Source organism: Symphalangus syndactylus, chromosome 19 (assembly GCF_028878055.3).
Source record: "Symphalangus syndactylus isolate Jambi chromosome 19, NHGRI_mSymSyn1-v2.1_pri, whole genome shotgun sequence".
Taxonomy (NCBI): Eukaryota; Metazoa; Chordata; class Mammalia; order Primates; family Hylobatidae; genus Symphalangus; species Symphalangus syndactylus.
The window spans coordinates 41,655,083-41,672,154 of record NC_072434.2 but is presented as its reverse complement, the minus strand read 5'-3'; the positions used below and the strand labels follow the sequence as shown (position 1 = coordinate 41,672,154).

At 43.4% G+C, this 17,072-nt stretch overlaps 1 protein-coding gene across 4 annotated transcripts in view; it reads right to left on the bottom strand.

Annotated features, from left to right (window-relative positions):
• ZFYVE9 (zinc finger FYVE-type containing 9) overlaps positions 1–16,803 on the bottom strand; it is a 202,677-nt gene extending 185,874 nt beyond the window's left edge. The window contains exon 1 of one of the 4 annotated variants that reach the window (XR_010114760.1): positions 16,310–16,803. The gene's annotated coding sequence lies outside the window, so the exon portion shown is untranslated. The remainder of the gene's footprint in view (positions 1–16,309) is intronic. The other 3 variants (XR_010114761.1, XM_055235227.2, XM_055235228.2) reach the window with 3 other exon arrangements.
• Between the last annotated feature and the right edge of the window lie 269 nt (positions 16,804–17,072).

The window sequence follows — 17,072 nt, the reverse complement described above, 5'->3', positions numbered from 1 at the left end:
GCAGGCCCACCCAATGACTGCTCATAACATAGGCACTAAGGCCTGGCCATTTCTGTCCAATGCAGGACTCCTTTAATGAACAATTTTTGTTCGACTCTTCACTGTGTTGTCTGAGACTCTGTCAGACCTGCATCGCACTCTGAGACTCTCCCTGACAATTGTGCCTCCTCCCCCTTTCCTTTCGCAGAAGTCCTCTCCTACTTCATATATCTCTTACAGTCCTGTCTCAGCAGCTGCTTCCTGAAGGATTCTTATAGTCCTGTCTCAGCGCCTGTAGTCCCAGCTGCTCGAGAGGCTGAGGCAGGAGAATGGCGTGAACCTGGGAGGCAGAGCTTACAGTGAGCCGAGATCACGCCACTGCACTCCAACCTGGGTGACTCAGTCTCAAAAAAAAAAAAAAAAAAAAATACAAGAACAATAAAGTTGGCTAGCTGTTAGATTGCCCAGGCTCCCTAGAAAGGGCAGCTAACAAACAACTGAAAACTAAGCGTGAAGGTCAGAGGGCTCTTTGGTAGCTGACAAACAGGTCCTTATCACCTACGAAGGGAGGCAGTAAAAGATGAAGAACAAACTCAGGATGGCTACAGACCACTGCTTCACGGTGGCTGAATGCTCAGCCAAGGCAGGTTTGTTATGCCAAGGTCAGGATCCTGATTTGGAAAACATAGAGGCCTGATAGACAGGTTAGGGATAGATGGCTGCCCCCAAAGATTGTCATTTCCAAATCCTTTGAACTCTGAGTCTTCAGGGATGAGTTAGCACTCCCTGCTGTGCAGAAGCACACTTCAGAGGTCTGTCACCTGCAAGGCAACACAGGGGCTCCCTCAGGATCTGTCCCTATCTGGATTCCTAGATGCCATGATAATAGCTAGTGCTAACCCTGCCAAGGACATCTTGGACCTCATAAAGGAGAACAGGGACTATAATCCCCAAAAGAATGGCAAGAATTAGCCAGGGTACTAGCAGGACTGGCATAAACCACAGTGCTAGATTTTCAAGGTGCTTAATCAAGCAAGCAGGAACATTAGACTGACTAAGGTCAAGTTTACTGGTTGAGAAAGGGGCTGTCTCAGGATATGAGAATTAACACTGTGGCAGGGACCTGGGAGATGGTATAAACTTGCTGTCAGGGTGGCTCCTAGCAGCCTGGAGAAAATGATGGCCCAACCTAAGTCAGGCTGAAATGACTGAATTGACATAGCAGAGAGCAGAGGACAGGATTAAAAGGCTCAGGAAAGTGGGTATGATAGAGTTGTGTATACCATGTGAGGAGAGAAGACCATTCATCAAAGCCATCAGGAATATACTGGGGAGAGAGGCACCAGCATCACTAAGTTCAGTGGTGGCGCTCCTCTAAAGGAAAGGCTCATTGTTAGCAATAGGGGCCAGGTGGTGGCACTTAAACACCAGAAGCTAGTAAACTCTTACCATTATGATTCATGCAGAAAGACAGCCAATAAGACTTAACTTTCAGGGAGCTGTGGAGATAGTTAAGAGAATAAGGTGCAGGCTGGGCACTGTGGCTCATTCCTGTAATCCCAGCACAATCTGGGAGGCTGAGGTGGGTGGATCACTTAAGGTCAGGAGTTCAAGACCAGCCTGGCCAACATAGTGAAAACCCCCATCTCTACTAAAAATACAAAAATTAGCCAGGTGTGGTGGTGGGCACCTGTCATCCCAACTACCGGGGAGGCTGAGACAGGAGAATCACTTGAACACGGGAGGTGGAGGTTGCAGTGAGCTGAGACCACACCACTGCACTACAGCCAGGGCAACAGAGTGAGACTCCATCTCAAAAAAAAAAAAAAAAAAAAAAAAAAAAAAAGAGAATATGGTGCCATAAGGAAAAAAACAGACAGGTAGTCAAAATCAGTGCTGCTTAATATATACAATCAAAACAAGGCAAGAATTGGATAAGCAGGAGGCTGAGGGTGATTACACCAATAAAAACCTACCATCCCTTTCCCAGTTCCTGGACCTGAGCTAGTTTTCAGATCTAAACTCAAATATATATGTAAAATTATTCCCAAGTCCATCCCGAAAGGAACCTATGGCCATTTACTCAGGCAAATATAAAGTGGGGAAAGGAAAATACCCAGACATTTCAAAGACTATGGGTCACAGAGTCTAACTTGATATTGGTATACAGAAACATGGAGCATCATTGTGGCCCTATTATAGCAGTAGAAATACAGGAACCAAGTAATAAATGGAGTCCTGGCCAAAGTCTAGCTTTTAATGGGTCTACTGGTCCACAGACCTACCCAGCAGTCACTTCCCCAGTCCCTCAATGTATAAATGGGATTGGCATACTTGGCAGCTGGGGTAACTCCCACCCCGGGTCTTTGACCTGAGGAATAAGAGCTAACAGACACAGAATGGCCAAGTGAAACCTTCTGAAAATAGCTCTCCATCCCCTGGGTGTAAATCAAAACCAAAATTGTGTAGGGGGCAGAGGTAAAGGGGATGGCAATGATTAGTGTCACCTTTAAGGATCTCAAAGATTCAAGGGCAGTAGTCCCTAAATATATCCATGTAATTCAAAAGTCTGGCCCCTGCAGGAACCAGTTGGATCTACCACAAGCTCAAACAAGTAGCAGCCATGACCACATTGCCATGCTAGATGTAGTATGTTTGTTGCAGCAGATAAATATAGCCTTGGGTACACGGCATGCAGCCATTTATATGGCAAGTAAGTTCCTTTCTATCCTAGTCAGAAAAGAGGATCAGAAGCAGTTCACTTTCACAATGAACAAACAATAAAATGCATTCATGGTTTTGCTTAGGGGCTATGTTAACTCTACTCTATCATAATACAGTCTGCAGAGATCTGGACTCAGAACAGCATATAGATCCACTATGTCAGTGATACATGCTGATCTTGCAAGATGCACAAGAGGTGGCTAACATACTGAAAGACTTGGTGAGGTACATGTGTTCCAAAGAGAGTAAAGAAAAACCCTACAAATATTCAGGGATCTACCATTTCAGCAAAGTTTTAAGAGTTCAGTGGTGGCAATCATGCCAACACATCCCCTCCAAAGCAAAAGACAAATTGCTGCATCTTGCATCCCCGACTACAAAAAAGGAAGCACAATGTCTGGTAGGCTCCTTCAGATTCTAGAAGTAACACATTCTATACCCAGGAATACTGCTGTGGCCCATATACTTGTTGACATGAAAGGCTGCCAGTACTGAGTAGGGGCAACAACTCTGCAGCAAGTCCAGGCTGTAGTGCAAGCAATCTCTATGCTGTTGGAGGTACCAATGGTGAGAAAAGATGCAGTGTAGCGTTTATAGCAAGGAAGAGAATCAAAATGCAGGCCCCTAGAGTTCTGCAGGAAGGCCATGCTATTAGAAAAACAGCTCCTGGTGTGCAACTGTGTCCTATTAAGATATACAATGCTTCATCACTGGGCACCATGTGTCCAGACTTTCCATAATGATCTGCATTCACTAGGACTCGCCAGGTCATAAAGCCAGGTGAGGTGAGCATAGCAGCAATACATTATAAGATAGGAATGGCACATCAAGGATCAAAATGAAACAGAACCAAAAGGCACAAGGAGACTGCTATAAGCAGGCAGCCAAGACTTCCCTGGCACTCACCATACCAGCACCATTTCCTCAGCTCACATTTATAGCTGTTTGGGGTATCCTATAAGACCAACTTAAGAAGGAGAAAAAAGCCAAAGTTTTGCTTATAAGTAGGTCAGCTCAGTATGTGAATGCAAGCTGAAAAAAACAACGGAGTTCATTATAGCCACACTTAGGGGTGACCTTGACAATGAAAAGGGAAAATCTTCTTAACAGACAGAGCTTTGAGTCGTGCACTTGGTTATGAATTTTATGCAGAAAGAAAAGTGGCCTGGGGTGAGAATATATAGACTCACAGGCAATGGCAAGTAGACTGGCCAACTGGTTAGAGGCCTTTAAGAAGAAGGACAAAGGCAAGAGGTATGGGTGGAGGCAAATGAATGAACATATGGGAGTGGGTGGAAAGTATGAAAATCTTTGTTTCATGTGTTAATGCCCACCAGAAAGTATCCAATACAGAAGAGCCAATGAACAGCCAAGGAGACAAAATGACTCAACTAGCTGACCAGAAGTCACCCAGAAGTGGCAAGATGGGGACATAAATGGAGAGGTCACTGTGGCAGAAATAGAGATGGAAGCAGAGAAGGAGACATGGACTCCCATTTACCAAGGCCAACTCTGAACATCCAACCTATGAGCAACAAAGACCAAAAACAAGCCCCCATATAGCATTATGCCTCAGGCAGACCAACAGACTATTAAGTGGCAAGCTGACTACACTGTGCCTCTTCCATCTTGGATGGGCCGGTGATTGATCTTCACAGGATTAGACACTTATTCCAGGTATGGGTTTGCCTTTCCTGTCCAGAGACCTAGCCAGTACCACTAAATATGGACTTATACAGCACTTAATCAAAAGACATGGAATCCAGCCAAGGGAATCACTTCACAGTGAAAGATTTGTGGCAGTAGGCCCATAACCATAAGCTCCAGCAGTTATATCCGTAACAGCTCCATACAAAAGGACCAGTCTTAGAGAGTATTGGAATGGTCTGCTGAAGGCACAGCTAATGTACTAGCTCAGAGACAAAAACGGTGTGCTATCCTCTTGTATGCAGTACATGCACTGATTTAGAGCTAGGTTCCCAGTAAGAATACATGGGTCTGAGAACCAAGAAGTGGAAAGGGAAATAGCCCCTACTTGCCATCATTCCCAATGATCTACTTTGTGCTTCCCATCTCTGCAATGTGGGGCTCTGTGGAGTTAGAAGTCCTGGTACCCAAAGCGGGCACACTTTTGCCAGGAGACACATGAAAGGTCACAGTGAACTACAATTTACAGCTGCAGCCTGAATATTGAGTATTCCTTGTGTCCAAGGACTAGAAAGCAGTAAGACGAATGCCCATCTTGGCAAGATTAATTAACCCTCATCCTCAGGAGGAAGTAGGGCTGCTGTTACACAAAGGGAACAAGAAGGAATATGTGTGGGACTCAGATGATTCCCTAGAATACCACTTAATACTCCCTGCCCAGTAGTGACTATGAATGGACAAATGCAACCACTCCAGTCTCAGACTCCTCAGAAATGAGGGTTTGGGTCAAACCACTAGGTAAACAACCAACACCAGCAGAAATGATAGCTGAGGGCAAGGGCAATTTAGACTACATAGTGGAGATGGCTCTAGAACCTTGTGGCTCTGAGACCAGCTACGGTGATGAGCCTGAGGCCTGTCTCACTAATCTCTTTCTACATTTCCTCCCTTGGAGGAGCTGCTCTCAGAAACTGTGAAGATATGGATCTGTGTATCATGAGAAATGGACTGTAGCAATCACTTGGATCTTCCTTCAAAAAAGAATTGCCATTCAGGTCCAAGAAGTTTGGTTAGCTAACAGCCTCCAGCTGCAGCATGTTCAGAATTGATCTCAGCTTCCCAGTCATGACCATGCTCTCCTTGGGCAGCTCTAGCCAGTGACTAAACATGGTGGGTGTACTAAAATCTGGCCATTTCTGCCCATGCAGGACTCCTCTAACAGGCAATATGTGCTCTGAAGTTCCCTGTTAGGTTGACTGAGCTTTCAGATCTGCATCACAGACTGAGGCTCTCCCTAGCCAATTCTGCTTTCTCCCCATTTCCTTTCATAGGCATTCCATCCCATAAAACCTCTTGCGCTACTACATCCATTTCAATGTCTGCTTCCCAGGGGACCTGAACCAATACACTATGTAATTAGCTATTTACATGTAACTGTTCATTTAACCCACTGATGTATTATTGTTAGTCCCATTTTACAGGTGAGAAAACTGAGGCACAAAGAAGTTATTAACTTGCCCAAGATCACAAAGTGAAAGGAGAATTAAATTTGAACCCAGACAGTTTGACTCTAGAGCCTGTAATTTAATCACTATGCTGGGAGAGACAGGATACTGCCTTGTCATCTTTAGATATTAAGAGTGATTATTTATTCTGTGTAATTTTAAAGCGTAAAAGAGCAAAAGGATATACACTAGAGGAAAAGCTAGATTTTTGGCTGAATATAAAAAGAAATAATACTGCTAATATTCTAATAACGTGCAGAATGAGCACCTTCAGGAAGTAATCAGGGCCTATCATCTGAGAGTTCAAAGTCTTGGATATGGTGAGGGTGAGACTTTAAAAAACAGATAAAAGTTGACCTACAACAGTAAAAGGTGTTAATTACTAAGGCCTATGTGGAAAAAAAGGGTTCCACAACCAAATAAGTTTGGGTAATATAACCAGGCACAGTGGCTCATGCCTGTAATCCCAGTACTTTGGGAGGCTGAGGCAGGTGGATCACCTGAGGTCAGGAGTTCGAGATCAGCCTGGCCAACATGGTGAAATCCCATCTCCACTAAAAATTCAAAAATTAGCCGGACATGGTGGTGCATGCCTGTAATCCCAGCTAATCAGGAGGCTGGGGCAGGAGAATTGTTTGAACCTGGAAGGCGGAAGTTGCAGTTAGCCAAGATGGTGCCGCTGCACTCCAGCCTGGGTAATGAGCAAAACTCCATCTCAAAAAAAAAATTGGGGTAATACATAGCTGAACAAAGTTAAACAAGTTTCTTCTACTCTTCAGTCTTTAGAATACTAATGTGCATTTGCAAACTTCTACCTGAGGGATATAGTAAGCTGAAAACCCAAACTTATTTGACTAAAGAACATTTCTTTGCTCCTAGGGAACATACTGTAGAAATCCTGGATGGGCCCGGAGCCGTGGCTCATGTCTCTAATCCCAGCACTTTGGGAGGCCAAGGCGGGCGGATTACTTGAAGTCAGGAGTTCCAGACCAGCCTGACCAACATGGTGAAACCCTGTCTCTACTAAAAATACAAAAAATTAGCCAGGTGTAGTGGTGGGTGCCTGTAGTCCCAGCTACTCAGGAGGCTGAGGTAGGAGAATTGCTTGAACCCGGGAGGCGGAGGTTGCAGTGAGCCGAGACCACACCACTGCACTCCAGCATGGATGACAGAGCGAGACTCCATCTCAAAAAAAAAAAAAAAAAAAGAAAAGAAAAAACACACATACACACACACATAGACACATGACAAGATTCACAGGATGAAAAAAGTGTGGACTTTCTAGTCAGAGATATATGAGCTTGATATATAAGTTTGAATCATGAATGTGGGCTTAAGCTTAGGAAAAGCAATAAAATTCTCCAAGCCTCAGTTCCCTCAGCTGTAAAATGCAAAATAATACAATGACCTTATAATATCCTTAGTAAGAGTTAGAAATAACATACGTGAAACACTTACCAGAAAGATGGCACACTACGGGGAAAGCTTTTATATTCCACAAAAAGTAATACAAGGTAAAAGAATCAAGGAAAACTCCATAAACCTGGAATCTTGGAAGAACCGGATGCAAAAACAGGAGTGAGGAAGATCAGCTTGCAACCAAATCATGAAGGCTGTATGCCAGGTTAAAGAATCTCAACCTTGCTTTTTAAACACTGAGCAGAAATTTCCAAGAGTGACCTCACAATAACTTCAAAAATAATTTACCTAGGCTACTACTACTAAAAAAAAAAGACAATTATCACCAGAATCACAAAAAGGCCTACATGATGTATTGTGAAGTTCAAGTTTCAAACTGGCAGTGTTTTATTTTAATTACCTTTTAGGGACTGTTTCTCCTGCTCAACTGAATATGAAAAATGGAGACTAAAGTTTGTATAAATCCTGACAGGGTGTTTTTACAAAATTTTGACATTGCTTGTTCTTTTTTTTTTTTTTTTTTTAAGACAGGATGTTCCCCTGTTGCCCAGGCTGGAGTGCAGTGGCGCGATCTCGGCTCACTGCAGCCTCCCCTCCGGGTTCCCAGGTTCAAGTGATGCTCCTGCCTCAGTCTCCTGAGTAACTGGGACTACAGGGGTCCACCGCCACGCCCAGTCAATTTTTTTTTTTTTTTTTGAGACAGAGTCTCGCTCTTTTGCCCAGGCTGGAGTGCAGTGGTGGGATCTCGGCTCGCTGCAAGTTCCGCCTCCCGGGTTCACGCCATTCTCCTGCCTCAGCCTCCCAAGTCGCTGGGACTACAGGCGCCCGCCACTGCGCCTGGCTGATTTTTGTATTTTTTAGTAGAGACGAGGTTTCACCGTGTTAGCCAGGATGGTCTCGATCTCCTCACCTCGTGATCCACCCGCCTCGGCCTCCCAAAGTGCTGGGATTACAGGCATGAGCCACCGTGCCTGGCCCTATCTATCTATCTATCTATCTATCTATCTATCTATCTATCTATCTATTTAGAGATGAGGTCTCACTATGTTGCCCAGGCTGGAGTGCAGTGGCTATTCTCAGACATGATCCCACCACTGATCAGCATGGGAGTTTTGAGCTGCTCCATTCCCAACCTGGGCCAGTTCACCCCTCCTTAGGCAACCTGGTGGTCTCCCACTTCCAGGAGGTCAACCCCTCCCAGGAGGGTCACCATACTGATGCCAAACTTAGTGCAGACACTGATCAGCATAGCACACTACAGCCCAGAACTCCTGGGCTCAGGCAATCTTCCCATCTCAGCCTCCCAAGTAACTGAGACTACAGGCACATGCCACCACACCAGTTTATTTTAATAAAGAGAATTTTGAGATAGACTCTGTTGGGCTATGAAACAAATCATAAAAATATGTACAATTTACTCTTTCTTCATTTTAATAAAATGAAATCTCACAGATAAACACCAAACTTTAATCATGAAAGGTTAGAAAAGAACCAAACTATATTGCAAACAGAAATGCATACCTTTTCATTAATCCTACCAAAAAGGCTCCAGAACTTCTGTTTTTGTAACTTTATACGGAAACTATACCATCCAAAGGAACTAAAGGATTGTATAATAAACCAGAACAAGTCTTTCAGTTCAAAATCACCACTACAGGCTGGGCACAGTGGCTCACACCTGTAATCCCAGCACTTTGGGAGGCCAAAGCAGGTGGATCACGAGATCAGGAGTTCAAGACCAGCCTGGCCAAGATGGTGAAACCCTGTCTCTACTAAAAATACAAAACTTAGCCAGGCATGGTGGCGGGGCATACCTTGAATGAGTAACGAAAACATCGGGTAATATTCTACATATAAGACAATGACATTTGTATTTATATAAAATTATGTATCATTGAGAGGTAACAGCAATTCTTAAAATCTTTCATGCCTGACTGCCTAGAAATGTTATGAAACTAGACTGTAAATTTTTAGAAACGTTTCAGTAGAGTTAAAGAAAAACTAAACTTAGGCATTACAATTGCCTTTTCTTAACAAATATTCATATTGCCCAGGCACGGTGGCTCACGTCTATAATCCCAGCACTCATTCAAGGTATTAAAGCCTTCCTATGAGGTTTTTTAGGACACAGTTCAAAGTCAGCAATAATTACTTGCTAATGTTTCTAAAGTTTTTTTCAAACCAGTTAGGAAATACTACAGGGAACCACTGTTTGAGTAAACAAAGTGCAAGTTTTAGACCTTCATTCTACATGTTCAAGATCAGCCTGGCCAACACGGCAAAACCCCATCTCTACTCAAAATACAAAAATTAGCGGTGTATAGTGACAGGCGCCTGTAGCAACAGCTACTCGAGAGGCTGGGTCAGGAGAATTGTTTGAACTGGGAGGCGGAGGTTACAGTGAGCCAAGATCACACTACTGCACTCTAGCCTGATTGACAGAGCGAGAGTCTGTCTCAAAAAAAAAAAAAAAAATCATGTTAAGGCTGGGCACAGTGGCTCATGCCTGTAATCCCAGAACTTTGGGAGGCCAAGGCAGGCAGATCACTTGAGGTCAGTTCGACACCTGCCTGGCCAACATGGTGAAATCCCGTCGCTACTAAAATTACAAAACTTAGCCAGGCATGGTGGCACGCACCTGTAGTCCCCGCTACCAGGGAGGTTGAGGCAGGAGGATCGCTTGAATCTGGCAGACAGAGGTTGCAATGAGCCAAGACTGTGCCACTGCACTCCAGCCTGGGCAACAGAGCAAGACTCCATCTCAAAAAAAAAAAAAAAGAAATATTCATATTAATAGAAGACCGCTTTTTATATAGCTGAAGTCCTCACACCACCATTTCTATCACCACCCAATGTGGTTAATCAGTTCTATCCACCAGAGTTCACTGTTTACTAAACAGGAAACTAGAAAGTTTACAGCTTTTTTTTTTGTTTTTGAGATGGAGTTTTGCTCTTCTTGCCCAGGCTGGAGTGCAATGGTGCAGTCTCGGCTCACTGCAATCTCTGCCTCCCTGGTTCAAGCAATTCCCCTGTCTCAGCCTCCCAAGTAGCTGGGATTACAGGTATCCACCACCATATAGTGGTGATTTTGAATCGAAGGCCTTGTATTTTCAGGAGAGACGGAGTTTCACCATATTGGCCAGGCTGGTCTCGAACTCCTGACCTCAGGCAATCAGCCCACCTCAGCCTCCCAAAGTGCTGGGATTACAGGCGTGAGCCACAGCGCCTGGCCTACAACTTTATCCTCAGGCCAAAAACATTCCTTATCATCAAAGAATCTGGCAATGTATCTGCAAGTAAAAGCTTCAACAATTTACCTAATGACTGTAAATAAAAGTTATTAACCAGGAGCATGGTGGCTCATGCCTGTAATCCCAGTACTTTGGGAGGCTGTGGGTGGATCATCTGAGGTTAGTAGCTCCAGACCAGCCTAGCCAACGTAATGAAACCTCGCCACTACTGAAAAAAAAAAAAAAAAATTAATGAACCGCAAATAGAGCCTTATGTTACCACTTCACACTCATTAGGATGGTTGTAATAAAAAAAACAGAGAACAAGTGTTGGTGAGGACGTGAAGAAATTGGAACCTTCATACAATGCAGGTGGGAATGTAAAAAGGTGCAGCTACTTTGTAAAAACAATCTGATAGTTTCTCAAAAGGTTAAACATACAGCTACCATTTGGCCCAGCAATTCCATCCCTATAAATACCCAAGAGAAATGAAAGCATATTTCCACACAATAATTTGCACACGAATGTTCACAACAACATTATTTATAGTAGCCAAAAAGCGGAAACAGCCCCAACTGATGAATAAATAAAATGTGGTATTTCCATACAATGGAATATTATTCAGCAATAAAAAGAAATGAAGTACTGACACTTGCTACTGAACCCTAAAACTATTATGCTAAGTAAGAGAAACCAATCACATATCTATGATTCCACTTACAGGAAATGTCCCGAATAGATAGGCAAATCCATAGAGGCAGAAAGTACATTAGTGGTTGCCTAGGGCTGGGAGGATTAGGGAGATCCTGGGAGTGACTGTTCATGGACACAAGTTTCTTTTTGGAGTGATTAAAATGTTCTAAAATTAGACAGCAGTGATGTTTGCACAACTCTGTGAATATATAATACTGTTCTAACTTTTCCAGTTCCGTAAATGGGCTATTTACCATAATTTAAAAGAAAAATATAAGTACTAATTAATTTGTAAAATAGAAAATACTTTATGCGTTGAGTATCTCTTATCTAAAATACTTGGAACCAGAAGCATTTGGGACAGAAGCATTTGGGACAGATTAGAATTGTGACACAAGTCTAAACACAAAATTCATTTGTTTCATGTATACTTATATGCATAGCATAAAGGTAACTTTATACACTATTTTTAACAATTTTGTACATGAAACAAAGTTTTGACCGTTTTGATTGTGACCCATCACATGAGATCAGGCGTGGAATTTTTCCACTTGTGAGATCATATCAGTGCTCAAAAAGTTTTGGACCTCTGAGCATTTCGAATTTTAGACTTTTGGATTAGGGATGCTCAACCTGTAAAAACAGCACTTTTCAAATTATTTTATTAAATAAATTTTACCATTATAAAGTACAAGGTATTCTACTACATAACTAAATACTAATTCTACTGACACCTTGGTTCCTCCTTAATTTAGCAATCTCTAATACTTCAAAACTGGATCATGCTGATTTTACTTATTAATAGTAAACTATATAAATAATTAACAATCTTTCAAGCTCTTTTTTTCAAAACTCAGAGAAATGTATTTTCCACTTCCAGAGTCTGGATTTACCAGGACTCATGGGACTGAACTATAGCTCTGATTTACCCATTAGATCATTTAATACTTACAATAATCCTGTAAGGTGACTATTATCAGTTGCATTTTACAGAAAAGAAAACTGAGACTTAAAGAGGGTAACAAACTTGTCCAAGGTTATAAGCAAAGACTGACAGGCTATAAAATCTAGTTCTAGCCTACTGTAGTTTATAAGGAAAAATCTATGTTCTGAAAACAGTTCTTAAGTAAATGTAATAAATTGAGAGTTTTTTGAAAACTAAATATATAAACTATTTCTATTCAGTGCCCGCAACTACATATTTTCCAATGATTATTATATACAGTTGTCTCTCTGTATCTGTGGAGGATTGGTGCCAGGAACCCACAGGATACCAAAATCTGGGGATGCTCAAATCCCTTATATAAAATGGCACAGTATTTGCATATAACCTATGCACATCCTCCTGTATACTTTAAATAATCTCTAGATTACTTACAATGCCAAATACAATGTAAGTGCTATGCAAATCAACTGTTATACTGTATTGGGTTTTTATTTATATTATTTTTATTATTGTATGATTACTTTTGTGTGTGTGTGTGTGTGTGTGTGGATATTTTTGAGCCTTGGTTGGTAGGACCCACAGATACAGAGATCTGACTGTACTAAGAATATTGCTCTATATAATGCAGGTCAAGTATACACAAGTAAAATTAAAGATCAATGTAAAACTCTGAAAATAAATAATTTGCAACAAGTGTACCCTATACAAAGGGAATACTAACTTATTGGCCAAAAATGAAATGGAAAACATACTAAAATCGAAACTGTTTTCCATAAAAAATTCCAAATCCCAAAAGTAGACTTAGTCTAAAAAAAATAAAGCAACCAAGTTTTAAGTCATGCAGAAATCCCAATGCCTGATTTTTGTTTTTCCCAAAAGGAAGAAAGAAATGTACATTTATTGAGCACCTCCTGCATGACAAACACTGAGCTAATTGCTTTCGGTTACTTTTATCTCATGGAACCTGTTCTACTTTGCTGGGTGGGGTAGTGTTACTCCAATAGTACATAAAAAACTCAGAATCTAAATGTCACATTGCTTTAAGAGGTGTAGTAAGGATTCCTGCTCACATCTGACTCCATACTCTGTACCACATTATGCAATTAACAACCATAAAACACACATATATACACCATCTCTTTAGGAACATAAGAACTTAAGCTAAAATCCAGGCAATTATCTTTTAAACAAGCTTTGTGCCTTGCAACCAGTCTGTGGCTAGCACGTTAACAAGGTGCCAAATAAAAGTTTACTGAATGGAATGAACAGTGGTAGCTTAGCAACAGAGGAAGGAATTATCATCTCTACTCACTCTACCTTTCTAAAAGAGTTAATACGAAACTATCGCCAGGCAATATAAACAATTATTTCCTTAAAGAAAACACTGAATCAGGAATTGGAAGAGAAAGGAATAATCATATATAAAAAGTATTATCAATGTCCTTAAAGGGCAAGATGAGACACAGAAGCCTTCAACAGAGATTTAGCAAGTTCTACTCAATTACACTTGTCTGACCTACCTTGTAACAGTTAATTAAAGGTATCCTGCTTCCACAGGACAAGTTTAGTAGAGCCCTTGGTCATTTTTGTGTTTCCTGGAATACCTACAACAGGACCTGGCACTTAAAAGCCAAAATTGTATAAAAATCTTTTACAGATTATAATACCTTTTCAGATTTATTTATCCTAAAAGCCTTGCAAGGTAAGCATAATAACTGAAGTATATGCATTTTACAGACAATGACATTGGTGTCCATTAAGTGCCAAAGTAAATGACGAGGTATTCTTCTATCACACCACAGCTATCACAGGAGGCTCTCAATAAATGGTTGCTGATTGGATCAGCTGTCCCTCAAAATAACACTTTTCTTTCTAAGATTATTTACTATGAAAAATGACATCCTTTGAGCTGGAGCTGTAAGGAAGTAAAAAAAAAAAATGACTATTGCCACTAAAGATTTATAGTTTTGCTAGAAAATAGACACCTTCCTTCGGCTCAGCAAGGTTAATTTTAAACCTACTGTATCAGTGATTCTCAAACTTTAGTAGGTCTAAGAATCAGGGAGACTGATAAAAATAAAGTTCTTTGGGCCATTGTCATCCCTAGAATTTCAATTCAAGGGGCCAAGAATCTGCATATTACATATAATACTTATGTTCTATATATAACAAGCACTTTCAACTGATTCTAATGTTGGTGGTCTTTAGGGACACACTGAGAACTGTATTCAAGTTGTTTTTTTTTTTTGAGATGGAGTCTCGCTCTGTTGCCCAGGCTAGAGTCAGTGGCCCAATCTTGGCTCACTGCAACGTCTGCCTCCCAGGTTCAAATGATTCTTGTGCCTCAGCCTCCCGAGCAGCTGGGGCTACAGGTGGGCGCCACCATGCCAGCTAATTTTTGTATTTTTAGTAGAGACGGGGTTTCACCATATTGACCAGGCTGGTCTTGAACTTCTGACCTCAAGATCCACCCGCCTCGGAGAGGGGCATCTTGCTTACGTTGCCCAAGCAGGACTGGAACTCCTGGGATCAAGGGGTCCTCCCCATTCAGCCTCCCTAGTAGGCCTAGCCATCACACTTTGCCTGAATTAGACTTTTAAAAATCTAAATTAACCTACCCAAATAACTGGTAATCAAGCCAATTTTTAACAGAAATACTTAAAATCTGACAAAAACAATGCAAGGCTACAGCATCTAACACAGTAGGTCTTCAAAAACGTGTACCATGCCAAACTTTCTCCCTAGATGGAGACCCCATGCTGCATAGAATGTTAAGTCAGGGATCTTTTAGGAAGTTACCCATATTCTTCTGTTTTAACTGATGAATTCAACTACGGTTCCAATGTAATTTAGTAAAATATTTTTATAGGTCTTATACAAATGACAATGTAAAATGGAACAGTCAGATAATTTTAAACCTAATATACAGAAATAGTAATTTTAAAAATCACTGTCAGTACAAGCCCATTATAAACCTGTACTGTTTACAATCTGTGAGATTATGGGTGATTTCTCCTATTATTAAATATGTATTAAGAGCCAACACGGTACCTTTCTATACTTCCCAAGTTTTCTATAATAAGCATATTTTTTCATGATTATAAAAGTTTTGCAAGTACCTGTAAGTCTTATAACTTTCACATACATAACAGGAAAACAAGAATAACCTTAAATCACATTTCTCACAAAACATAAGTATCTGACTTATGGTATCAAACTGTAATCACTAACATTTTTCAACATTAATATCAGAACAAATCATTTTATTTCTAAAATTTAGCATGTATCCCATTTCCTTCAGGTATTTATTAGGGTAGCTGGCACTTAAAGAGGACTTAAAATCCTTTTGCCAACAATTCTCTGGATCTCTTTAAGTGGAACATTTTTGTACCGAACACTGAAGCATAAAAATATTTCCTATGGCGGGGGAGGACGGGGGACAGACCTTTGTAAAAGACGTTTTTATAACTGTGAGTGTTTATCTACAAAACTCAGCATAGCAAAGATGCGATGGGGCTTTCTCCAAGGCAGACCACGCTTAGAGGCAAGATATAATATAAGGAGGCAGGGATGAGCAACCGGCAGGTGATGAGATTTCACCTCAAATAAGACGCAAAAGCTTGCTCTCGAGCAAGTCAGATCCATGAATGACACTCCAGGAGTACCAGGGGCTCTCTTGGTCCTGCACTCTCTGCACCCCCAGTTCTCACCCTGGCCTTCCTCTCCTCCCCCTTCCCCCGCCACAACCGGGATTCTGAGGGACTCGGTGTGGGACGCGTGGAAACCAAAGCTGTTTGCAAACAGGCGTCATCTGCCTCCCTCTGGGATGTACGTGCAGGGCCCTGGCTAAGACGCTGCGCTCGGCCCCGGCCCGTGCAAACCCGAAAGGCAGCCGTGCTCCTGCCGGCCCCCAACTCCACACACCGGGCCGCGCCGGAACCGAGGCCGGAGCGAGGGCTTCCCAACGGCGCGGGGCCTAGTCGCCCCCACGGCATTCAGCCTCCCGGGGGACGCGGGGAGAAAGGACTGAGGCCCCAGGACCGCAGGGTGGGGGAGGCGACCGCAGTGGCAGGACGCCCCGTCCGCCCGGTCCGAGATCTGCCGCCAGGGCCCCCATAGGCGGCGGGAGACTGGCGAGCCCCGGACCACGCCGCGCCACACTCACCTCGAGCAGCAGCCGCCTCCGCTTCAGCATGGCCAGGGGGGTCGTCCCTGAGCCGAAAGCCTCCTCCGGAGGGCACCGGCGCGGCCCCAGGCGCCGCCGCGAAACCTCCCACTCCTGTAGGAGCTGCGGTAGCTGCAGCTGCGGCTGCTACTGCTGCTAAGGCCCGGCACCCGCCCAGCCGCATCGGCGCCCGGGCCGCGGCAGCTACGCGGATCCCGGAGGAGCGCCGCCGAGCTGGGCCGGGGGCACAAGGCTGCGGCGGGACTACCGAGGTGCGGCAGGCGGAGATCCTCAGCGAAGCCTCCAGCGTCGGGTAGCCGCTCCTGCCGCCGGCGCCGCTGGGCCACAGCGCCCCCTGGACCCCACGTCCGGCTACGGCGTCGGGACTGCGGCGGCCGCGCCGGGCACGAGCCGCAGGGAACGCTAAGGAGCGCGGCCTGGGGGCGGCGAGGGCCCAGTGCTCCCTGAGCAGCCCGCGGCCGGCCCGGGACTCCACTTCCCGGGAACCGGAAGCCCCTCACTTCCCACCAACCCCTGGCGTTCCCCGCCCCCCGCCAGACCCGAGCACCTTTTCGTTCTCTCTCAAAGATACGTGAATGTTCTTGTCACTCGGACCCGCACCTGACAGCAGGAATGTAAGGGAATCTGTTCGTTTGTCTCTCACGGTTTCGGGGGTGGCGGGGAGACCCCTTCTAATTCCTTTAATGCGTCTGGATGAAAGAAGAGTGACCCAGAACAAACCTTTTTTTCAAACATACACACT